The sequence below is a fragment of the Battus philenor genome, unplaced genomic scaffold (genome assembly GCF_028537555.1).
Source record: "Battus philenor isolate CCGP_79_NKW_IND1 unplaced genomic scaffold, ilBatPhil1.0.hap1 SCAF_22, whole genome shotgun sequence".
NCBI lineage: Eukaryota > Metazoa > Arthropoda > Insecta > Lepidoptera > Papilionidae > Battus > Battus philenor.
Genome location: NW_027181685.1, coordinates 4,592,894 through 4,615,754, shown reverse-complemented (window position 1 = coordinate 4,615,754; position 22,861 = coordinate 4,592,894). Strand labels below are relative to the sequence as shown.

The 22,861-nt window shown below is 32.7% G+C and overlaps 2 non-coding genes across 2 annotated transcripts; both read left to right on the top strand.

Moving 5' to 3' along the window:
• The first annotated feature begins 21,169 nt into the window (after positions 1 to 21,169).
• On the top strand, positions 21,170 to 21,242 carry TRNAF-GAA (transfer RNA phenylalanine (anticodon GAA)). The gene has a single exon. It is a non-coding gene; the product is annotated as a tRNA-Phe (tRNA).
• A 668-nt stretch (positions 21,243 to 21,910) lies between these two features.
• TRNAF-GAA (transfer RNA phenylalanine (anticodon GAA)) lies at positions 21,911 to 21,983 on the top strand. Its single transcript has one exon. It is a non-coding gene; the product is annotated as a tRNA-Phe (tRNA).
• Positions 21,984 to 22,861: the final 878 nt, after the last annotated feature.

The window sequence follows — 22,861 nt, the reverse complement described above, 5'->3', positions numbered from 1 at the left end:
AAGGGCAGCTAATGAGATACTTTGGAAGCAATGGAAATTTTATAAAATTTGTTATTTCATTTTCTGTGTTTGTGACAACTGAGAAAATTTGTAAAAGCGTAATAGGATGTTTTCAAATTGTTTTTTAAAACCTTTATTAAGTAATTAGATGATCGAGACACGTAAATAAGAATTACATCACTCACATGAGTTCAAATTTGTATGTAGTGTCGTTATTTTTAAATGTGAATACAAAACAAAGTAACACCTAAATAATACATAAATAATATCGCTTGACGATAAAACTTTTCTTATTTCAGTTTAAACACGTAAATACGTAACGTTGTTATTCTTAACAGTTAACAAGTAAACATAAAAGTTAAAAGGAGAACTCATAAGTGTCGCTAAAACTCATACATATATATATATGTTTCAAATTTTGAAACAAACTATTCCATACAAAATGTTTTTACTTTTGTACCGAAATCAAATTACGGCATTTTTATTTTTCATCTTGCAGCCTAATTTGAAAATGCAAACGCCATTTCTGTTTTTACGGCTCATAAGCCGGCACGCAATTTTCAGATTGAATTTTTACGACAACAAACAAAAAGACAGTGCTGTAAACAGACGAATAACCGTCGAAGAGCGCGTAATTGCTTGTAAAGTGGTGCGAAAAGGGTGATAAATATATTTAATTGTATTAACAGGCTTTTTTGTCTTTCTGTCTCAAATAAGCACATGTTTTTTATTACTTTTCAACAAAGTATCAAAAAATTGTCTTCTTTGTTTAACTATAAGTCTATTAACCAAAGTGAGTTTATTAACTCTGCATTAGTTGACTTCTATTACACCGTAAATCGAAGTAAAAATTATTCACATGTTTAGCTATACATTCACCCCTTGAAACTGATACCAATAAATTACAAACAATGTTAAAAAAAAACAAAAGGAAATTATAAAAATTGGTAATTAGTATTTAACTAGAGTATCGTCTCGAACGCTGAGTCCTATTTATCAGAAGTAGAGAGCAATTTATATATATATATATATATATATATTATACACAGAAACCTATACATGTTCACAGAAATAGACATCGTAACGCCATACTGACATGTAATATATAAGAACCAGCAACCAGTTTAACAAAATAATGCATGACATTGATTTAAACCCTCTTGCACAAGAGTTCCGAGGTCAAAAAAATTGCGATTGATGCATTCTTTTGAGTTGAATAGCGTATATATTTTGCTAACTATGTATTTAAAGTTCGACCTATACATTTCTTAACACAAAACAAAATTTTGTCATTTATGTTCTTATAATCATAATCGTCTCCGGTTATTATAAATTTTAGACGTAATATTATCTATATAACCAATTTGTAATATCTTCACTCTAGAGTATACTGCGATCTTTAAAAGAAAACTTGTAACTTTTTTTAGTATTAATAATGCGTAAATTTGTGGTAGCTGCAAGTTTTCCGTAATAAATAAATAAAATAATAATATACATTGATTAGTGTATTTTTATAGAGGTAACTATAGATCGTATATTCCGTTCTTTTTTTTTTAGTCTAATCTCAGGCATTACATTCAAAAAATATTATTAAAAAAAATACTCTCATTAAAGTAAACAGTTATCATAATAATATAAATGTTCAGTATGTACAAATGGCGTCGTAGCTTGGAAACACTTTGTTGTATTAGGCAAGGCATACAACTTTTTATATTTCTTCTCCCGCAACTATAAAGTGTACCGGTATTAAAATAAATATCTATATAAAAGAGAGATTTCTTAGAGCACTCCTAAATTACTTTAGTTTACTCAAAGGCGAGTGAACGCACGGTAAGGTAACTCTGTTTATCTGTTTTCCGTCGGAACGGTTCGTTTGACAAGTCAAACATACAATCCAAGAGCATTGACTTTACTCAACGTTGTTTTGGTTCTCTAATGATGCTTCTCCAAGTTGTTTGCAGTAAAAACCTAACGAAGAAAAAAAATCAGTTGAATTTAGTTTCATTTTAATACAATTCAGTACTGCCGATTACTATAATCATGACACAGAAAATGAGGAGCGGTTTTTACATGATTTTTGAGGTTTAAAACATTTTACACCTATGTGTTATTATTTATACATAGATAAAAAAAGTTCATAAAATTTTATAACTACAAAAAGGTTTAATTCAATAATAAAAATAAAAGAAGAGCTTTTGATGAACTAACTGTGTATTTAATACATATAAATTTTATATTTTTTTTACGAAACAACTGTACACATATATTTATTTTGACCGGCCATTTGATAGTACAAAGTCTGCAGGGACAGATAACAAATGACGATTAATTTTAAATCGTTTATTAATTCTAAAACCATTGACCTTTGCTAGGGTGTATCATATGTTAATTGATAGCAAATATAATAAGTTCAATAATATTGACTTGTTATCGTAAGTCAAGATTTCGATTCCCGAGATACAATCTTATATAACTTATACTTTATTTACAAACATAAGCGTTCAAATAAGTATTCCTTTCGAGCCAATAATTGAATAGTTACGTATACCGTTAGTCACAAAATTAAAATATAACGGGTTATTTAATTTCTGAACCAAAATAGATATATTCAACATCTAGCGTTTGAAAATTAAATTGATCAGAACACGGGCTGCACCTGAATAATTCCGTTCTTAATTTACAGAGCACGCTACGCCCGTGGGAAATTATCGCTTAGCACCTTGCACGTAAGTTGCAGCGTGTCGGCGTGAGCTAACCGGTCATGCAGTTGTGAAGTTGGAAGAATGGAAGCCTCTCGTGATAACGTTCGAAGAGTTATGGAAGAAACGTAATATATACACTTCAGAACAGTGATAGTTTAGTGAATCTTCACCGGAAATACGAATATAAGTCTCAGGATCATTCCCGACAGACATACACTTCAAATGAAATATAACATCTAATTCAAACAATGCAACAAAAAACTATTTTAGAATCCAACCTTTTGTCTCTCCTTCTTTTCACAATAATAAGCGTGGTAGAACATGATAGGGGTTCACTTCGTATGAAATGTAGCATCGCTACAAACAATGCCTTCGCCTTTTCCCACGACATTAAACCCGCGTAGAAGAATATGCCGTTTTATCCTCTGTAATTGAGAGGAAACTTACGTCAAACAACAACAATAGGAATTAACATCTATCATTATATTTGTTGTTTGTGGGTACTAAACAGAAATACATTCATTTTATTTCTAATTATATAAAAGGTATAACGAATACTTTTTTATGGTAAATTATTATCTATCTGCCATAAAAATTGCAACAATTATGGTATGCAGAGAACACTGTTGCCTATCTACGAAAATTTATGAGCAGTGACAATTCCATCTAATTAATGCGCAAAGTGAGAAATATATAAGATTGCATCACGGAAATAGAACCTGCGACCTACGATTACAAGTTTCGGCTTTCTACCGCTGGGCTAGCACTGCTCGAGTATTACATTATATCTGTCAGTATCATAATATAACTTATAATTTGCATAATATTTAATTAATAATAATTTCATGTGTACAAGTTTAATGCATAGTTCCCGATTATACGAACAGCGAATAAAGATCTTAGAAATAAAAATTTATAAAATGTGACTTCCACTATATTTGCAAAAGGCCCTTGTGGTGGATTATGTCAAGTACCTTCTATCAAAAATATGCTTGTTCTTATTGAGAAAATTATAAAGCAAAACATATATATACAATTACAATTGTATTAATGTATTACAGCATTTCTTCAAATATGAAGGAAATTGTAAAAGTAACAAATTCATAGACACTCAATTGACTTCGCTTTTATATGTTTTTCTTGCAATAGATAAAGACAAGGCGACAGACGCCGCGAAACGTAAGCTGCTAAAAAATGTAAGACATAAAACGACACCAAAAATGTACATCAAAAATTTAAAAGCCAGTGTTCGCGAGCTCCTTTTACACTAACTTTATTGAGAAATAGCTAAAAGAATTCATTCTGACGTGTTCCGGGGCCATTTTAAACTTGGAATACTTAGACAATATCTAAACAATTTTTAACCTTATTTTCTTAGCTGTAAAGTATATTTTAGGCTATCTATCCATTCGCGAGATGGACAGGAAAGTCAATAGGCTGTCATGATATTTATGAGTGTTGCTTTTTGTTTACATTAGGCACTAAAAGAGGAAAAACAACTTTTGCGAACGTCTACGAACTTATATAAAAACAAGCTTGACGCTAAAAATAACACGCTCTTTTGCGTCCTATTTTATTAATAACTTTTAAATAACAATACTAATAAAAATTCAACGAATACCTGTTAAAAAGGTAATGTTATTTATAGCTACTGAGTGTTATTGCATATATAAAAAAAACAGGACAATCAATCGTGTATTATTAAATTAAATGCTTGCTGTAAAATAACGTAGAGTATATTTAACTAAAATAAGAATCTTTAATCTTTAATTTTTTTTGTTTACATTTGTATTTCATCATAATCATCAAAACGGTAGAATGTCCACAGCTGGACATAGGCCTCCCCCATAGTTTTTCAATGAAGCCAGGTGGAAGCAGCTCGCTTCCACCGTCTCCCGGTGAACTTATCAAGGTCATCTTTCCACCTTGGACGTTCTAGGCTGCGCTTACTTATCTGTGGCCTCCATTTAAGAACCACTGCCAATTTAACTTGCCAATCCGGTAAACTATGTTAGTTTCTTTCGAGCTTATGTGTCTTTAATTCTGATTCGCATAACTAATAACAATGTGATAAAATAATGATTATTAGGAAAATAATTTAATAAAATATCAATTTGGTTACGCGCTGTATAAAAAGGGAGTCCACAAGGGGCGGTCTCTGAAACTGGATGAAAAATTACCAACTCCTTTCTGTTTGGTTTTTGTCACTTCTCTTGGCTGTTAACCCCGCAATTAACAGAAAATTTTCATGTTGAAAAGACAAAATTCGAAATAATAAAGTACGCTTTATGTACAAAGCACTACTAGCAAAATCTTATATTTTACAAAAAACATTAATTATCCTATGAATAATAAATTTATTTCATATTCATACAAAAACAAACACCAAAAACTTTATCTTAATTAATACTTTTATATTTATTTATCCTTATGGCACGATATGTAGAGTAAAGCTAATAAAACACATGTAAATCTACTTAAATTAATTTACATAATTTTATTTATTTTTATCCGACAACGCTTCGTCGTGAAATATTCAACTGAATCCTTCTTATATTGAAGTGGGGTCTATTGCCACAGCTACGCAATTAATAATACAATTGCGTTTCCTGTGTGATAACACTTTTTGTGTTTTTAAACAAAATATTTTTGAATCGACTTTAATGTGGTTTGTACTAGACCGACTTCTCCTCGAATCACAGACGTATAACGTCCATATAACTGTTATCGATGTTTTAATTTTAAATGTAGATGTAAATGTGTTAGTAACTTGTGATTCTTTTTGTTTTTATAATTGTATTGTTTGTGCAATGTTATGTAGTCTAGTTATGACTTTAACTGTTTATAATTGATATTCTTAATTGACAAATTAACTTTTATATTTAACCATTCTATGATTCTGTTTATATTGTATTCATTTTACAAAAGGTACTTTTATTTTTCTTAAATGGCAACACTACTCGACCCGTCATTTTTTGTGACAACTTCCAGTAAAAGGATTGAGAGTGGTGGGGTTGAAACATCGTTTCTGTTTCCGAACTGGAGTTTTCTAATAATAATAATATAATAACAATTAATATCATATTTTGGTACAGTACCACGTTTTTTTTATTTTTTATGAATTGCGTATTTACTTATCATTATCAGATATTATCTGTTAAATATTATTATGTGATAGATATAAAATTATTATTGATTGTAATATATATTTATATAGTTGACGTACCTATATAAATATATAATGATAACTAACTACTAAAAACCGTTACTCTAGCAATATAAAATTTGAGAGACAAATATTTTTATATATATATATATATATATATATATATATATATATATATATATATATTAAATAAAATAAACTTAAAGAATGCTTTTTATGGTTCAGGAACTTTCAAAAGCTTATTTTTCTAAACACAATCCTGTCACAAATAAAGACGTTAATTTAGTGTAGTGAGTGGTACAATCAGACACTGTCCGGCACATTGATATTGATGACGACTGTACTCGGTAACGCCTAATGTGCGCTGAGTCGACCGCTCTTCCGCTACCATCTCCTGTTTCATTTATATTGATGAGTTTTTGTTGCGAAGTGAGTCTCGGTGAAAAATGTATCAATTCAGACAATCCTTGGAAAAACTTGCACCAATCTTTTGTTTAATATATCGATATTTTATTGCACTTTAATTTAATATTTATGAAATACAGATAAAGAAAACTGTATAGAAAATACTTTTTCGGATAAGCTGTGTGGACGGGTTACGCTTACAAACGAAAAGAAAAACATCACAAGAGTAAACTTTTTAAGATTTATCCAATAGTAACATCTAATAATTAGTCAATACATAGTGACTAATTTCGTTCCGGTTGCAAACACTTTCTGGACTTGCGAGATAGATTGCCATCAGGGAGAAATACTTGGTTACGAGTAGTTCTACCTACGAAAACTAGACGACAAAACATTAGTAAGTGTATTTAGAACAGTGTTACGGTCACGGCGCTTTTAGTATACTAACGTACAACCTAAAGAGATTAATTTACAATATGAGGAAAAAGTCACAAGGACAAAAAACCATTGATTTCAGCGATATGAGAGATACAATAGAATTGAACAAAAATTTAATCAAGCTACTTTTCACTAGGGGTCTGACAGGCGTTATATGGGATTTCTACCTGAGGATAGAATCTGTCCTGTATCGATTCAACTGTTTCCTTTTGGAACATGACAAGCTCACAGAAGGAGGTCACGGCCTTTCACACTGTTGGTCCATTCAACAACTACGACCACGGGCAAGGAAAAAGTGGACCACTTGAATGTGTCGCTCTGACAGGTATGTCAACCATCATAACTTACCCTTAGTGTGTTTATATTATTACCAAGCTCCCGACGCGTATGTAGGTTATGACTGCGAACGTGCTGAGCACGACTACCGAATGGATTTTATAGGGATTCCCACAAAACACTGTTATTCCCCAATCCACTGGTCTATTCAGGGTAATGACAACGTGGATAAAAATAAGACAAAGTTAGCCTTATTTTTTTCACTTCTGGTAATTCTCTGATGATTAAGAATTCGTTAAAATATATCACAAAACCTACTGCTTCCTGTTTTTACCATTCTTCATCTTCGCATTAAAAATAAGCTTCTGTAATTGAGACCTTAAAACGGCAAACGTTGGACGTGCGCTCACAAGATGGAGAAACGACTTTAAGGTCGTCCGACGACACTGGATACAAGGCGCTTCCAACTGCTCCTATTGGAAATTTATTTTGAGGGCTTATGTCCAGTTGTGGACGTCTATCATCTGAATACTATTTATAAAAAAGTTTTTACATGTTTCTCGTGAGCTATAAAGTAATAATAATATTTAATAATATTATAAATATTGTGGTGCTAAAAAACATTTTAATAACATATACGTTAACATTAACTCTATCAATTTTATTTATTAGAATAGCAATAACATAATATATATAATAATTGTAACCTTAAGTATCAAAAATGTTAAGCGTAGTATACACAGCGTTGTGAGGGCGTGCCGTGAAACGGAATAAAATATTGCTGACGATTTTTTCATCTGGTTTGATTCACTACTCGAGAGACTATAGCCTGTGATGAACACGGTATTAGTTTTGTTTTGAATAAATTGAAATTTTATTTGCCTGGCTTTGATCACTATGATGTATTCCATTACTATAAAATACAATTCAATTCTATCCTATTAGCTAGTTCTTACATAACACATTTACATATGAAGATGAAGGAGAGATGCGTAAATGAAATTAATGCGGTCGAATTGCATGAAAATTAATGAATTAAATATAATATTTTGAATAAGCAAACAAATGACATACTAGATGGCCATTTATCCTTACTTTTTATTAATTAATAACTAGCTGATAGAATATCTTACCCGAAGTTATTAACGTGCCGCATTTTTATAGAAATAGTAAATAATGTTACATATTTCAGAGTGATATCATTCTATTTATTGATTAAATATGAAATTAATAAATCTTGTAATCCTTACATACTGACCAATGCAGCTTTTACCTTTAAAATTTGCGACTAAAGAACTTTCTGGAATTTTTCAGGTCATGCGCAATTTTCTTGATTTCTTACCATTTTAATATTCTATAAATTATTAGGAAACTTATAAGAAAAAGTGTGATCTATTAAGTCGGAAACGATTGTTACAATCATTAAAAAAAAATCAGAAGCAGTACCTGAACCGTTCTAAAATAATTGACAACGATAATTGCCTATGTGACGGGTCCACGGTACAGGCTTTTCACCACTTACTCAGACACTGCTAACGATTCGAATCCAAAAGACGTAACTACGCGACCTTATGCGAAAAACTTAACATATCTCCGTTCAACTTACCGGACCCCCGCAGGTAAACACCTACAGCCGAATCTTTTGATTAGCTGACAATGTGCCTGCATTGTTCTAAACCAAAAGGCATTTAAGGGTCTTTAGCGTTTGGGCAGCGACTTCAAATAAAATAAAGTACCAATTAATGTATAATTAAGTTAAACTTCCGAATTGTATTGTATATATTTATAAAAGAACCGTATCAAATAGTGCCAACGCTTCTCCCAACTGTCGGCACTTAGTAAAAGCGACAAAAAAATTGTAAACAAAACCGTAGCAAACCAAATTACAGTTAATAAAAAAATACAAGAAATATTGTATTGAAATACATATATTAACTATAGAAAAAATTATAAAAATTAGATCTTAGCTGCAGATTGATCCAAAAACTTTAATTTGTGGCGGTTTAGTTGAATCTATCACTTGTATCAAGTTTGAAGTTCGACTTGACGTCGTAAAAATAATTGTACGAGTATGTTCCTGGCATTCATCCGTTTTTTTAAGACTCGATAAATTCATAATACATAATATATAATTTGGTAAAAAAACATTTTTGTTTTTTAATCCCAGTAACCCAATTTTAAAAAAAAATACTACTCGCATGCGTTCCATACATAATTTTTTTCGTGATTCGGAATTCGGTTATTATTTTAAAGTGAAGAGATAGCTTATAATTACAAATTGAAATATTAAGGTTATGTAAAAATTAATTAAAGTCCACAAAACCAGAATTAAAAACATCTTTAATAAATGGATATAAAATTAATAAGTGCGACAGTCGTGAGCACTCGCTGGAAGAGCTATAACCTCCGGTCAGGCACACGCGGCGCCGCCGGTCGAGAACTCTTCAAAACGATAATAAATAGCCACTCGACTGGCACCCGCGTCCAGTCGCTGCTTACTTTATTATATCTTAACCCACATTGAAGATAACGAAACTATGTATGTTATGAAAATAATGTATCTAATTCGATGCACTAATTTATTTTTACATTTACTAATGTAAATCGAAATTCATTGGAAATCAATTCAAAATAATAATTATAATTATTTAGTAATGAATTTGAAATAAATTTTTGTAATTTTTTTATAAGTCATTGATTATTTGTGATCCATCTAGAGGCGTAAAATATCATGATCTGAATCAATGTGTTTTTGCACACTATCGACCTCATCGACATATGATGATATCATATCAGCCGATAGACGCCCACTGCAAGGCTTAGGACTCTCTTACAGTTCGCCATGATGGGCAACTTGCACTGCCTGCATCCAGAAACGTCTACCAGCTCGTGATCGCCACGTGAACACCATTCAACTACTCTTAAGACAAGCAATTCTTCAAGCTATGTAAGTGATCTTAGTTCTTTTACGAATCTGCTCATTTCTATAATTCTTCCACATTCGCTGCGCAAGCTTCGAGCTATTCTCTGCTCTATATCCGATTCACTCTGGGTAACATTAAGCCTTCTTATAAAGCCAAACGTAAACAACCTCGTCTCAGATCTGTGTCATCAGCGGTAACAGTCAACAACCTTCGTCTACAGACATCAGCATTCATATACTTTTTAAATATTTCCTGTTGTTCAAAATTTATGCTTTCGTTATTGTTTTACTAATTATATAATTTTTGAGAAACTTAAGGGACAGTTTTGAAGGAAATTTTAATAAAAATGTTTCACCAACTATTTTCTAGTTACAGTAATACGCAGTTTTATACTTTATAATTATATTAAAGTTATTAAGTATTTTAATTTTGTTCCGGTAAAGATATTAAGAACACAAAATTTTATAAACTCTCAAAAGAAAAAGTACACAATTAATTTACTAATTACTCGCAAAAAAAATTTTATACTGCAGTTGTAAATGAAAAAAGTAAAGTAGGCATTTTTAATTACTTGGAAAGAAATATTTCAATGATTGTGAAGAGTGAATATACATAGCGCACGTAGAACTTCGACGCACAAGGTAAAGCTCATTACTAGCCACATCGAACCACACGTAATGGAAATGTATAGGAAGGGCCAGTCCTAATCCGTAATATGTCCAGCCATAGATGCCCTGTTGCTGAAAAGTTGATGATTATATCTTTATATCTATAAAAATCCGGTCTAATAACATGAAGGGAATTTAAAGTCATCATTTATTCCTATGCCCCCAAGATGGGGCAGAGGGCGTCTACAGTACGTCGCCATCCCGAGCAGTATTAAGCTTCACGTTTTTCTTCGCTCCACGTCATTCCAACTGCCTTCACTTCTGTAGTATTCGTCCGCCGCCAGGTTTACTTTGGGCGGCCACGTCTTCTCTTTCTTTGAGGATTCCATTCTAGGGCATGCCTAAGTGTGTGATCAGGATCCCTTCGGAGCGTGTGACCTATCCAGTTCCACTCGCGGCGTTTGATCTGCTGGTCGATCGGCATCTCACCGCAGCGTTTCCAGAGATCTACGTTGGAGACTTTCTCAGGCCAGTATATACCGAGAATACGTCGAAGAAAGTTGTTAACGAAGACTTTCAGCCGACGCGAGATATCTTTTTGACCTTCCACGTCTCGCATCCATATATAGTAACACGGTTTTCACATTAGCCCGGAATAATTTTGAGCTTAACTCTCCTAGTCAGTTTCCGTGATTGCCATACAGATCGGAGCACCACGAAGGTTGCCTTTGAAAGGAATTTGAAGTAGTTATTATCAATTTATCTTTAAGTATGCAGATATTTTTATCTATTATTGATTAGAAATGATAGTACATAGTCGCTTTTAAAACATTACATATTATGAAAATTGAAGTAGTCACTATCAAGCTATCTTTAAGTGTTAATTTTTATCTGTTATTGATTGGAAATGATAGTAGATAGTCGTTATTAATACGACAAAGTTATTAGAACTAAGTTATTATAACGACCTAAGCCTCTCAGGAACTAAATACTTAAAAAGGGCTGGTGCAAAAAAGGCTTAAATAAAAGGGATAAAGTTGGTCTTTATATATACTAAAGGTTAAATTCCGTTGAATAACGTCTCACCTCGACATTCTAATACTGTATATTACTCGCATACCTTTGATGAATATATTCATAAGGGTAGAGCCAAGTTTAAGTTTGATGTTATGTTTCTTTATTCATTTGAACCTTTTTTGTTACGAACATCTTGTCTGATATTTCATTCTATACAATATTGCTGCTTGCTTATATTTATTTATTGCTGCATGATATGGTGAATAAGAGTTTGGTTATTGGTTAAAACGACTATACATACTTTAATATCAAGTAAGATACTTTGTTTGAGATTTAATTATTAATCTACTAATATCACTAGCGACGGTATCTTTCAGCCCTAAATCAGGAATCGCTTGGCTACTACTGTTTCCTAGCAGATTGAAGTATTACTACAATAAGATATGAAAGATACATTTAGTGTGAGAGTTGTAATACCTTGGACTTAGTTGATCTTGATCTTATTTGCCCTTCGTTGCCTACTCCTATCTTGGACTGCGTCATGAAGTTTAGTTTTAAGTTTTATTTGGTATGAACATCTAATGAGACTACGACCTCTTTTATATTTGCCCTTGGTTCTCGCAGTCACTTTCAGCTGCTCAGTTATATGAGATAAGGCTTTAGTACCTACATATGGCATATTCGAATTCATATTTCTCTAGTTAATCTATTTGTATCTGAAACTGATCGCTATCTTATCATAGCTTTGCGTATAATAGAATGAGACAACAAACTGAACCTGCATGAGAGCAAATAGACTCTGAATTTTGATTTAATTTATTTATAACTTATTAAAACCGTCTCCATAATGCCTTCATCAATCAACCAGAAATAAAAATCAACATAATCTTGGTTCTTTCTTGATCTCTTTTTAACCTAGCTTGCACCACTGTTGGAGTGATGTTTGCAGATTCCGCAGGTACAAGAGGGCAGGGTGCAATAAACGCTTGGCCTGAAACCTCTTTTAAGTTAGCGAAGCTCTAAGGCGCCTTAGGAAGCTCCGGATCGGACAAATATTTATTACAATTTCACTGAATTGGGAGACCGCTGAGCTCTTAAATCACTTCGGCGGACATTTCATTCTATCATAGAAACAGTTGTTGATTCGACACTTATGACGTATATACTCGTATATAAGAAATAATAAACATTATCTGAAAATGTGGCGGTGATTAATGCTTGACAGGATTTAGAGTTGAACATTTCCTGCGAAACGAATACACCCAAATACAACACAACTAAAGTAAACAAATACTACAACCTAATTAAGGAAATAACTAGAAATAAAATCGTGCTAAATTTGTACGTGGTGGCGATAGAGGATAATAGAACCGCATGGTCTCCTTTTAACCCGCTGAATGCTTCAGGCCTCTTAAAAGCGAACATTGTATTATTTCTGAAACAAGCTTCTAAAACAGACTGATCTATATGTAAAGTTAGTAAATTAGGTTGCGAAGAGAATTCTGGTCGTGGAACGCCAATGTATCGCATAGAGTCCTCCTCAAACGCTACGCGCGCTGAGCACCGGGCCCTTCCCTACAATTCTATGGACCAAGCACCTTCATGATGAGTTAGTGAAGTGCTAGGAAATCAATTCTTATAGATGTCGAAATATATTATATTATAGAATATAACATGCAACCGAATCTGAACTCTTATGACCACAGTCGATAGCTCATTTTCGATCGCAGCTAATATTATATAATAATAAATATTTTTTCTTGCATTAATTTTCTCTCGTTTCCGTGTTTTATTTACAACAAAGTGTTTTATTTACATTATTTGTATTCTAATTCTTTTAGAAAATTGTAGGAGTGAGTAAGAGTAAGAGAGTGTATTTTATTTTCTTCGCTTTAACATAGCTTTGTTCTGTTTCTTCTTCTGGGGAAAAATTTAAATCGTGTTTCTGCAATTTATTAGACACAAACTCTTCCACTCTAAATTTAAATATAACCGATAGATTATTCTATTAACAATTAGAAGAAAAGTCTTCGTTAATTATTGATTAATTTTAAATGCTTGCCTAAGATTCCCCCATATCACCATATCTAGTCCTGGTTGGAAGCATCCTGAATCAAGTCTTCCCACAACCTTAACAAGGTCGTCTGTCTACCTTGCGAAAGAATATCTTAAGCTGCGCTTGCTGATACAGCGGGTGTTGGTGCTGTTCTGTGCCCTGTCCGCTGCCACTTCAATTTGCCAATCCAATGGGCTTTGTCGTTTACTTTCATTACTGGATCGATCTCAAAGAAAAATCTGCAAGCAGACTTACTTCTTGCCAATAAGAAACTGAGGTCACCACCTGAAAGACCTTCGCTAAAATGTACTAGAATTAGAAGTTTCTAGAAGCATCCTGAATTAAAGGAGTGGTCTACCCTCAGTGACTGGACTTCAGTCTTCAGTGGAATCAGGCGTTATTTTGCGGAAGTCCATCCTAAGTAAGAAAAGGACCAATATTTAACCACTTCCGCACATGCAGTGGTAATCGTGCAACAAAGTGCACCGCCCGCTAACCGTTAGATCACTCAACACTTGTTTCACCCCTCCACAGGGAAAATTAGGTGTTATGTTACGCCGATTAATGCCAAATACAGTGACTCTTGGTCCTTTTCTTACTTATGAAACATTTTAATTTATATATTGTTAAATTATTACTGACTCGTTAAGGAGCCTTGGATATAGAACATAATTGTCATTAATTTTAAATTTATTTTTATTAAATGATTAAAATTATTAATATTTCTTTTAATTCTAGATATAACATGAGACGATTCAAGAGAATTTACTATAATTATATTAATAATTAAATTAAAATTTGTTATAAATACTAGAAAAATACCTATATAAATTTATATCTATGGCAACATATACCTACATAGAAAATTTCAAAGTTAATCATCCAAATCGTTGACATATATTTAATTCTTTTGAGATAAGGCACCTTCGTGATACAGGGATTTTTCTTCCCTTAAGTAAATAGCAATCCAATCGGAGACAAATCCAATTTTCATTTCGCCGCTTGTTGAACTCATTCTGCATTTCACTGGCTTCAATTTTGTAGAAAGTAGATGTTATATTTTTATTTTCACACTATTTCATTTTAGCACATAATCTATTCAATTTAAAACCGGATTTTGATGTTAAGTATGGCATTTCGATATGATATCGTTATAAGAAATTTAATCAATCGTTTTAAAAACACTACATGGCTACTATTTCTTAGACACGCAGACACACGGTTAGTAATCTATTGAGCTATTTTCTTCTTTTGGTCATCTCAAATAAGTTTTGTAAATTAAACATAACCTTCTAGTTATATTTACAACGTATAATAAGTTTTTACTGCTATAGGACCAACAATTTTAAAACTGTTTCGCTTTGAAGCTGTTCTTTTAAGTGGAACGTTATCCCACTCACTACACTATACACCTACATAGTTCTCCGCGTGTGTACATTTTCGTCGTAAATGGGATACGATCCCCAGCGTTTTAAGTCCGTGGACCTCTGTTTCCAAAAGGGCTCAATTTCGATGAAGCTGTACAAAGCCTAGACCGGCTAACAGCACAACTTCTAACACATCAAATGCAATGGAACAATATTTAATATACAATATTCATCATAATCATCGTTTTTGCGCTGGGAAGTTCACAGTTGGACATAGGCTTTCTCCTATAGATTTGCTATGAGATTAGCTGAAATATCTGCATCAATCCAATGACCTTAACAAGAACGTACTACGATGTGCTTGGCGGACCGTGATCCCCACTCCAGAACCTAAAGACCCTAGCGGCCATATACCCTGGTGATAGTGGCACAGAACACTTGTTTTGTATGCCATGTGACTTACCAACAGCCACTTTAACTTGCCAATCCGTCATACGGTTACTTTGTTTACAGTGTTGTATAATCAGTGTAATACTTCAATTATTTAAAATACTTTAAGAAAGGAGTATGAGCCGTAATCCATTACATGAGCTGAGACTGAAATGATAGAAGTGATATATTTAGTAGGCTTTTGTACCCGAGATGTGCAGACTTCTTACAGATGTTTCCCGTTGCTTTTTGTAAACGAATATTTACGGTAAAAAAAAAACAATTAATCCACAAAATTGAGTCGCAAACCGTCGCAATTCTTTGTTTATAACTACTAAATTAACCACTATCGTTGCTAGGATGAAGAGAGACTTAAAGAATAATTCAATAGCTGAACATAATATAATGTAAACGTTTTTAATACTAAGATCGCTCACTGATTTATCCATTTCATGGTAATACATTCCACTTTAATAAACGTGTATCGAATAAAGTGCTTCGCGCTGGACTTTTTAAACGTCTAAATTTATTGCAGACATGGAAAGCAATTTTTAAACAGTCCCTCTAACTGGTTAGCCGTGAAAAACATACCGAGTGGCGGGGAAAAATTGTATGCGGGCTTCCAACATTTATTCACGTTAAATTCTAACTTGAATTGGGAGCAAATTTCATTTTAATAAAATAGAATTTTTTATGATGTATCATACTATTTATATCTAATAAAATAAATTCGAAAACTTAAAGTAAATTATAAAATTACAATCCGACTTTTTAACTCTAAGTGTAAACTAATTAACATACAATTATTTTCCTTAAATTTGAACTGCTTAAAATAACGTTATGGTTTTAATAATAAAGCCGTTCATTGAAACCGCATCGAAACGAACGTTACTTAGAATAGTACAGTTATAATTCTCAACAATTTAACAAAACCCGCTCAAAGGGGACGAGTACCAATTAGTAACTGAGATGGCTCGGTTCGGGTTCCGTAGAACAAAAGGGGTACAAATAAGCGAAAAACATCTATAAGTACGCCGGTTTAGAATTCCGCTGCCGTGTAATTGCTGCGCCCCGGGCGGAATTGACAAAGATTAAGTAAATAAGAAATGCATTTTGTAGTAAATTTAATTTTTATGTCTACCGATATGTAATTGTACTTTTAAACTACTTCTTGTGTTTGTGAAATAAATCCTGAATAAATACATATTAGTAAGTTTATAATTCTGATATAAAATCGTCATCATAGTAACATAAGCCTATCCTAAAGATCATTCTGATCACTGGTCATGCGTCATCCGCATCCACCTTCGACCATAACCGCGTCTATAGGCTCGTTAAATACTATTTCGCATATAAATTACTGGTTGCCGAGTTCAGTTCTGTTGCGTTTTACTTTATTTAAAATCAATTTTGAATTAATTAGAAAAAAACTGTTTAAAAAATGTTAACTGGTTAAACAGATAAACTACATATATGATTGACGTCAAATATATCTGCGTCCTGTTCAGTTAATAAAAGAGACCTCAGACCAGAGAAGAAAATTCGAGAGATACTCAGTAGGACCATACATTTTTGAAATGAATATGAGATTATATATTTAATAAACATTTTCATAGCCTCGAGCCTGCCAAATATTTACTAACTACATGAGAATACTCTATTATTGAATTCGCTTTAATTTGCTGGTTTTAGCAGGATATAGCTTAAAATATTTTGATCAGCCTATAAAATAATTTATCCGAAATATGTTAGATTATTTTTTTTATTAGAATGCAACAGGTCAATAACTTCTTGTACCATAAATACAGGCAGATAGTGCAAAGACAGATAGTAAACAATAAATAATTTTGATATGTAGTAATCCTTACTTACAAAATGCTTTTTCTTACAATATTATCGTATAAGAAGAAATTATTTAGCTGTTATTTTAAAACCCTTTATTTCAAATTCCTATAAATCATTTCACAGAAAATCCCTTTAAAGCTTTTATACCAATAAACAATCAACCGATAGAAGTCGCCAAACTTAACAAAATATATCACACTACGTAAGGTAAGCAAAAAATCATTACTTTCTTAAGTAAAAGTAGACGATTAAAAATAGAGTACTGTTGTAAAATATTAAGTAACAAAAAACATGTTAATATTTTTCTTTCTTTAACGTAACTTTTAACTTAAAGACTAAATTAAGCATTTAACTAAAACATTTAAAATACTCTGCTTAATCTTTGATCTGTTCACTCGTGAGACGCTATTATGCGATGCCACTACTTAACAATCAATCAAAGGCAACCTCAAGTTAAGTCTACGTTTTCTTAAGATTTTTTTTTTCGCTTTTCATTCGTATATTATGCAGTGACGAACTTCTTTTCGCTTGACGTCTTATATTATTTTTAATAAGTGTAAAAAAGGAACAAAAAGGCTGTTTTAAAAAACAGTCCGTAAGGTGAGCGCGAAGTATTTTTTTCGTCATAGCTCAATCCCGAACATAAATATATTGTTCAAAACTAAAGTATTGCAGTGAACAAATGTTGCGTAATTTGAGCATTAGATTTTAGACCTTTCCTATGTGAGATTTACTTAACGTTTTAATAGAATGGCTATAAATGAAATTCATATCATTACTCCCAGCTACGGACCATTTGTCGATAGTGACTTTGCCTTTTCTTGATAATTTGTTACTTTCCTTTGCATACATTATGTTTACATTTATTCAGTTTAATGTTTTTTAGTAGTGATATTTTTATCAGCAATTTAATAAAATTTTTAATACAATATTCTTTATTGTACTTGCTATAAAACATATAAATATTTTTAAAATAAAAAACAAAAATTACAATGGGCGGTCTTATCACACGAGGCAATTTCTTGTAGACAACCATAGTTTGGTAATTTCAAAGGGCTAATAAAAAGGAACTTAAAAATAAATTATTATGTAGTTCCAGCAGCATCTCAGCTGAATTGGCAATGGGCAGGATACATCGCTCATGCAATCGACGAATGTAGAGGGCTACGGGTTTTCGAGTGGCAACTTGTAGCATCCACGACATAGTAAAGGTCACGAGAAGTCGCCGGACACGGTCAGCGCAACCCCGGTTATCGTAACGATGTTTGGATTAAGCCTATGCCTTGTCTATCACCTGATGATATCTCTATAAATATACATATAATCAATCTGTATGAATAAAACTTAAACTAGTACGTAAAGCAGTAAAGATCAGTAACTTCAAATTGTATCAACTTCGAAGGACCTTTATAAACGTTTTAATTCATTAAGTCATTATTATCCACTTACAATCATTTACAATAATAACTTATATATGATAATATGAATGAGAAGAGTACCAAAAGAACTAAATTTGATAGAAGCTAATATAAGACTGAGTCCCTCTATTAATTGCCATTAACTTAAAGCTATTCCGATTGTAATCTGAAGAAAGGCCATAACAAACTCTTACGGGTTTATTTTTTAGTCAGTTTATTTATAAAACCCTAACTTTGTGATCATTTAAAAATTCTTTAAAAACGTATTAATTTTTTTTTCTTCTATCAACATAAAAAATACATAAAGATATTAAATTATACTCTGAATATTTATACTGTTAAAATAAGTTCAAAAATTTGTAGCGTTAAAATTTTATCTAAATCAACACCCACGTAAATTTTAATAAATTACTCGGTGATAAATTTATGCTGCTATATTTATTTACCCCAACAGTAATATAAACAATGACAAAATTTATGTTACCATAAATATTTCTATATCAAGATTTTTAGGGTCAATAAATTAGTGCTGAATTATTTATTTCACAAAAGAATCAGATGTTACAAAGATTCGATTAAAGATAAATAATACCTACTGCTATTTAATCAAGTTTTGCCTACAAAGCGACGAGACTAGCAAATATTCCAATATTAATTAGGCATTTTATACCTATTACATTAAGCAGTGATTTGAAATACTGTTTTGCGTTCACTCCACTGTGACATGAGAAGGTGAGTAGGTACATTGGAGACATTTTTAGAAATGCTGTTTAAAAATATTAACAAAAAAAAAATATTTTGAAAATGGAACTCTTTGCTTATCTTTTCCGGTACATCATTCCGACATTTATTTTTCTAAATTAATAATATCTTAAAAAATACGTTTCAGTGTCATGATAGATTTAACGCGTAGAAATTTAGGTGTATATATATTTTTTACGATTACCGTTACGTCTGTATCTCTAACAGATAAATCAAAATGGCCTTAGATTAGATTTTTCTTGATTTTTTTGAACCTAGTCTTTCTAAAAATTATTTCCTTTTTTGTAGAAATATATTAAATTCAGGCTTCAAAGCCCACGCTACTAAGTAACAGAAATGATATAATGTTGAACGTAAAAAATTCAAGATGAGATATAACAGAGACTGTCGACTAAGAGATGAGCATTTATCTCTCCAGGGTCGTGAATTTGCCGGAGGTTTCCGTATGAAATTTACGAAAAACGCAATCCTTTTCAGGATGATACTAATTAACTTATATTACATAATTAACTTATATTACATACTAATTACTTATATTATATAAGATAATATAGGAAGAAATTAATTTTTTCAATTATTATATTAAATATAATAGTCATTCAATATTTTTTTTTGCAAAAATTAATTAACCATCACATTTGACTGATTTTCTATGTTAAATTGATTTTTTAAAACCTAAAATCTAAATGAATTCAAGAAACTCTTTACTGCCATAGCGTTTTCCTTGACTTCTTCGTTTCAGTCCAAACATGCCCACTCCAAGGGCTTTCCAAAAGATCGCCAGGCGCTTTTTTTTCCATTTTGCATTGCGACATCTTGTACTTCGCATATTAAGAATAAAATAAGGATAAAAAACAAGAGTTTAAACGATGATGTTATAATAAAATCGTGTTACAACAATGACTTGCATATTTGTAAAACCTAAAAATTCTAGAAACAATTGACTGTCATAGCGTTTTCCTTGACATCTTATTCTTTTCAGTCGATAGACACAAGGCCTTCCTGATGATGTAAGAAAGCTACGATGAACATTCTTTTACTGCCTGCATCTAGCGATTCCGCTTCACCAAATATATCGTTGGTCCACCGAGAGAGAGAGCAACCCACGCCGCGTCCACCTACTTGTGGTCACCACTCGAAAACCTTTCAGCTCCAACAGCCAACGGTTGCAGGAGCGGTATGCCCCGTCCAACTGCCATTTCAGACAACCTATTCTTCAAACAACGGTGATTTTGGTAGTTTTTCGGACCTTCTTATTCATAATTCAATTACGCAGCGAAAACCCGAGCATAGCCCTCTCTATTACTCTCTTGTTGACCATAAGCCTTCTTGTTCATCGTAAGCGATCACGTCTCTAATCCGTATGACACTACTAGTAACCAGTAACATTTGTCAAAGACCTTATCAGACCCTGCGGAATTTTGGACGAGAAGATGTCTCGGAGGATCCCAAACGCTGCTATTCAGAGTTAGATTCAACGATTGACCTCTCCTTGACTGCCTTCATAAAATAGGGATTTTCTAGGATTTCGTTACACATCGAGAATAGTCGGTAGCGTTGCTGTATATTTGCCATTATTTTATTGTTATTATTATTTTCAAAACTATACTATGTTTCGTTTAAGCGCTGCCTTTTTAATTGGTTGTTAGTCGGAAGCAATAGAAAAAAAACTGATCAATAAATAAAAGTTGCAAAGCACTTAATGCAGTATTGCCTTGTGTATGTTAGCTACATTTATTCTACTGCACTATGCACAGCCGAAATAGCTCAGTTGGGAGAGCGTTAGACTGAAGATCTAAAGGTCCCTGGTTCGATCCCGGGTTTCGGCATTTTTACATTTTTAACTACAATTGTTTGTTTTGAAAACTAAATAACTTTCCTTTTTTCCTCTCTTAAATATTAAAATTTACTTTACATATGGTAATTCTACCAAAATTCATAATAATTATTCTAATATATTTTAATAACTTAATTGCGTTACGAGGTCGGAAACACTCGACTTTTCTTTTATGCGACAAACAAAATCATATATTAAGTACATGTATAAAGTTCCTTATGTAATACTAAGACCAATCTATGTTTTTGCTTCCTCCCTTAAATTTGATTCGATGACATAATAAAAAAATTAGAAACTTATCAGGTCTCATACGCAGTACAGGAAAATTCAGTTAAAAGGTATTCTCCTCCAAACAACAAGGTCATAGTTATTTAGAAATGACGCAGAGAGTGTTAAACAATTTTCATGAACAATACTATAACGCAATTAAATTAAGGTAACGGTCGCTATACGCGAGTCAGGGTGGCAATTCAATGCAGCCAGGTACAGGGCTGCCTTTCTTAACGACGGCTAAACAATCGCTACCCGACATATGTTAGCTTAAACAATACATTACTACACATTTGTTCAACATGACTGATACATATCATCAGAGAGAGACACTTTCTATCTGAATTTTCAAACAATATTATATTTAACCTTTTCACCAAGCATACTATAGCCGAAATAGCTCAGTTGGGAGAGCGTTAGACTGAAGATCTAAAGGTCCCTGGTTCGATCCCGGGTTTCGGCAAGTTTATTATTGTTAATTCCAATTTACTCAATTTTAAATTCCAATAGATCATATGCCACCTTTAAACGTTTCTAGATCGTACTCAAAAGACTAATGTTGGTCACTTTTTTATATAAAAAGACTAAACTCGTTGGTCAAACACATTGATAACCTCATTTTAATCTATATAATTATAAAAACATTACTGTGCACAGTAATGTTTCTATAAAAATAAACAAAATTAGTGTGACCACCTGATCTGTTCCAATTTAAATTTAAAAACTAGCTATACTTTAAATAAGTATTAATCGTATTGATGTCAAACCCTGAGCGAAAGTAACCGTCATTGCCGAGCGATTTGGCAAGTTGAAGGACAATGAGTAGCACGCAAAACAGGTCACCACTAAAGCCTTCAGGTTCTGGAGTTGAGACCATGGACCGGCAAGCGCAGTTTAGGATACCTACCAACAAGCGAGCAGCGGTATACCAGCGGTAGAGCACTGAGACTTGCGATCGTAGGTCGTGGGTTCAATTCCTAAGATTTTTTTTAATTTCAGTCTTATGGTGCATTAGTTATATAGGATTGCCACTGCTGACAGAGAAATTTCTAGAGGATAGGGAACAGCGTCCTCTATATATGATGTACCATAATACCACACTGCATTCGCCAACCTGCCTGTCAAGTGAGGCGATTATGGTATATCACCCAAAGATATCTCTGGGGGAAAACTAGGTTTGCAGTGGGCGTCTATGACCTGAACCAACCCACAAGTTGGACTAAAGACATTGTTAAGGTAGTCATTGGAAGACGTTGGTTGCAGGCCGCTTGCAGCTGGTTCTACTGGAAATGTATGCGTGAGGTCCATGTCCAGCGGTTTACGACCTGTAGCTGAAATGAT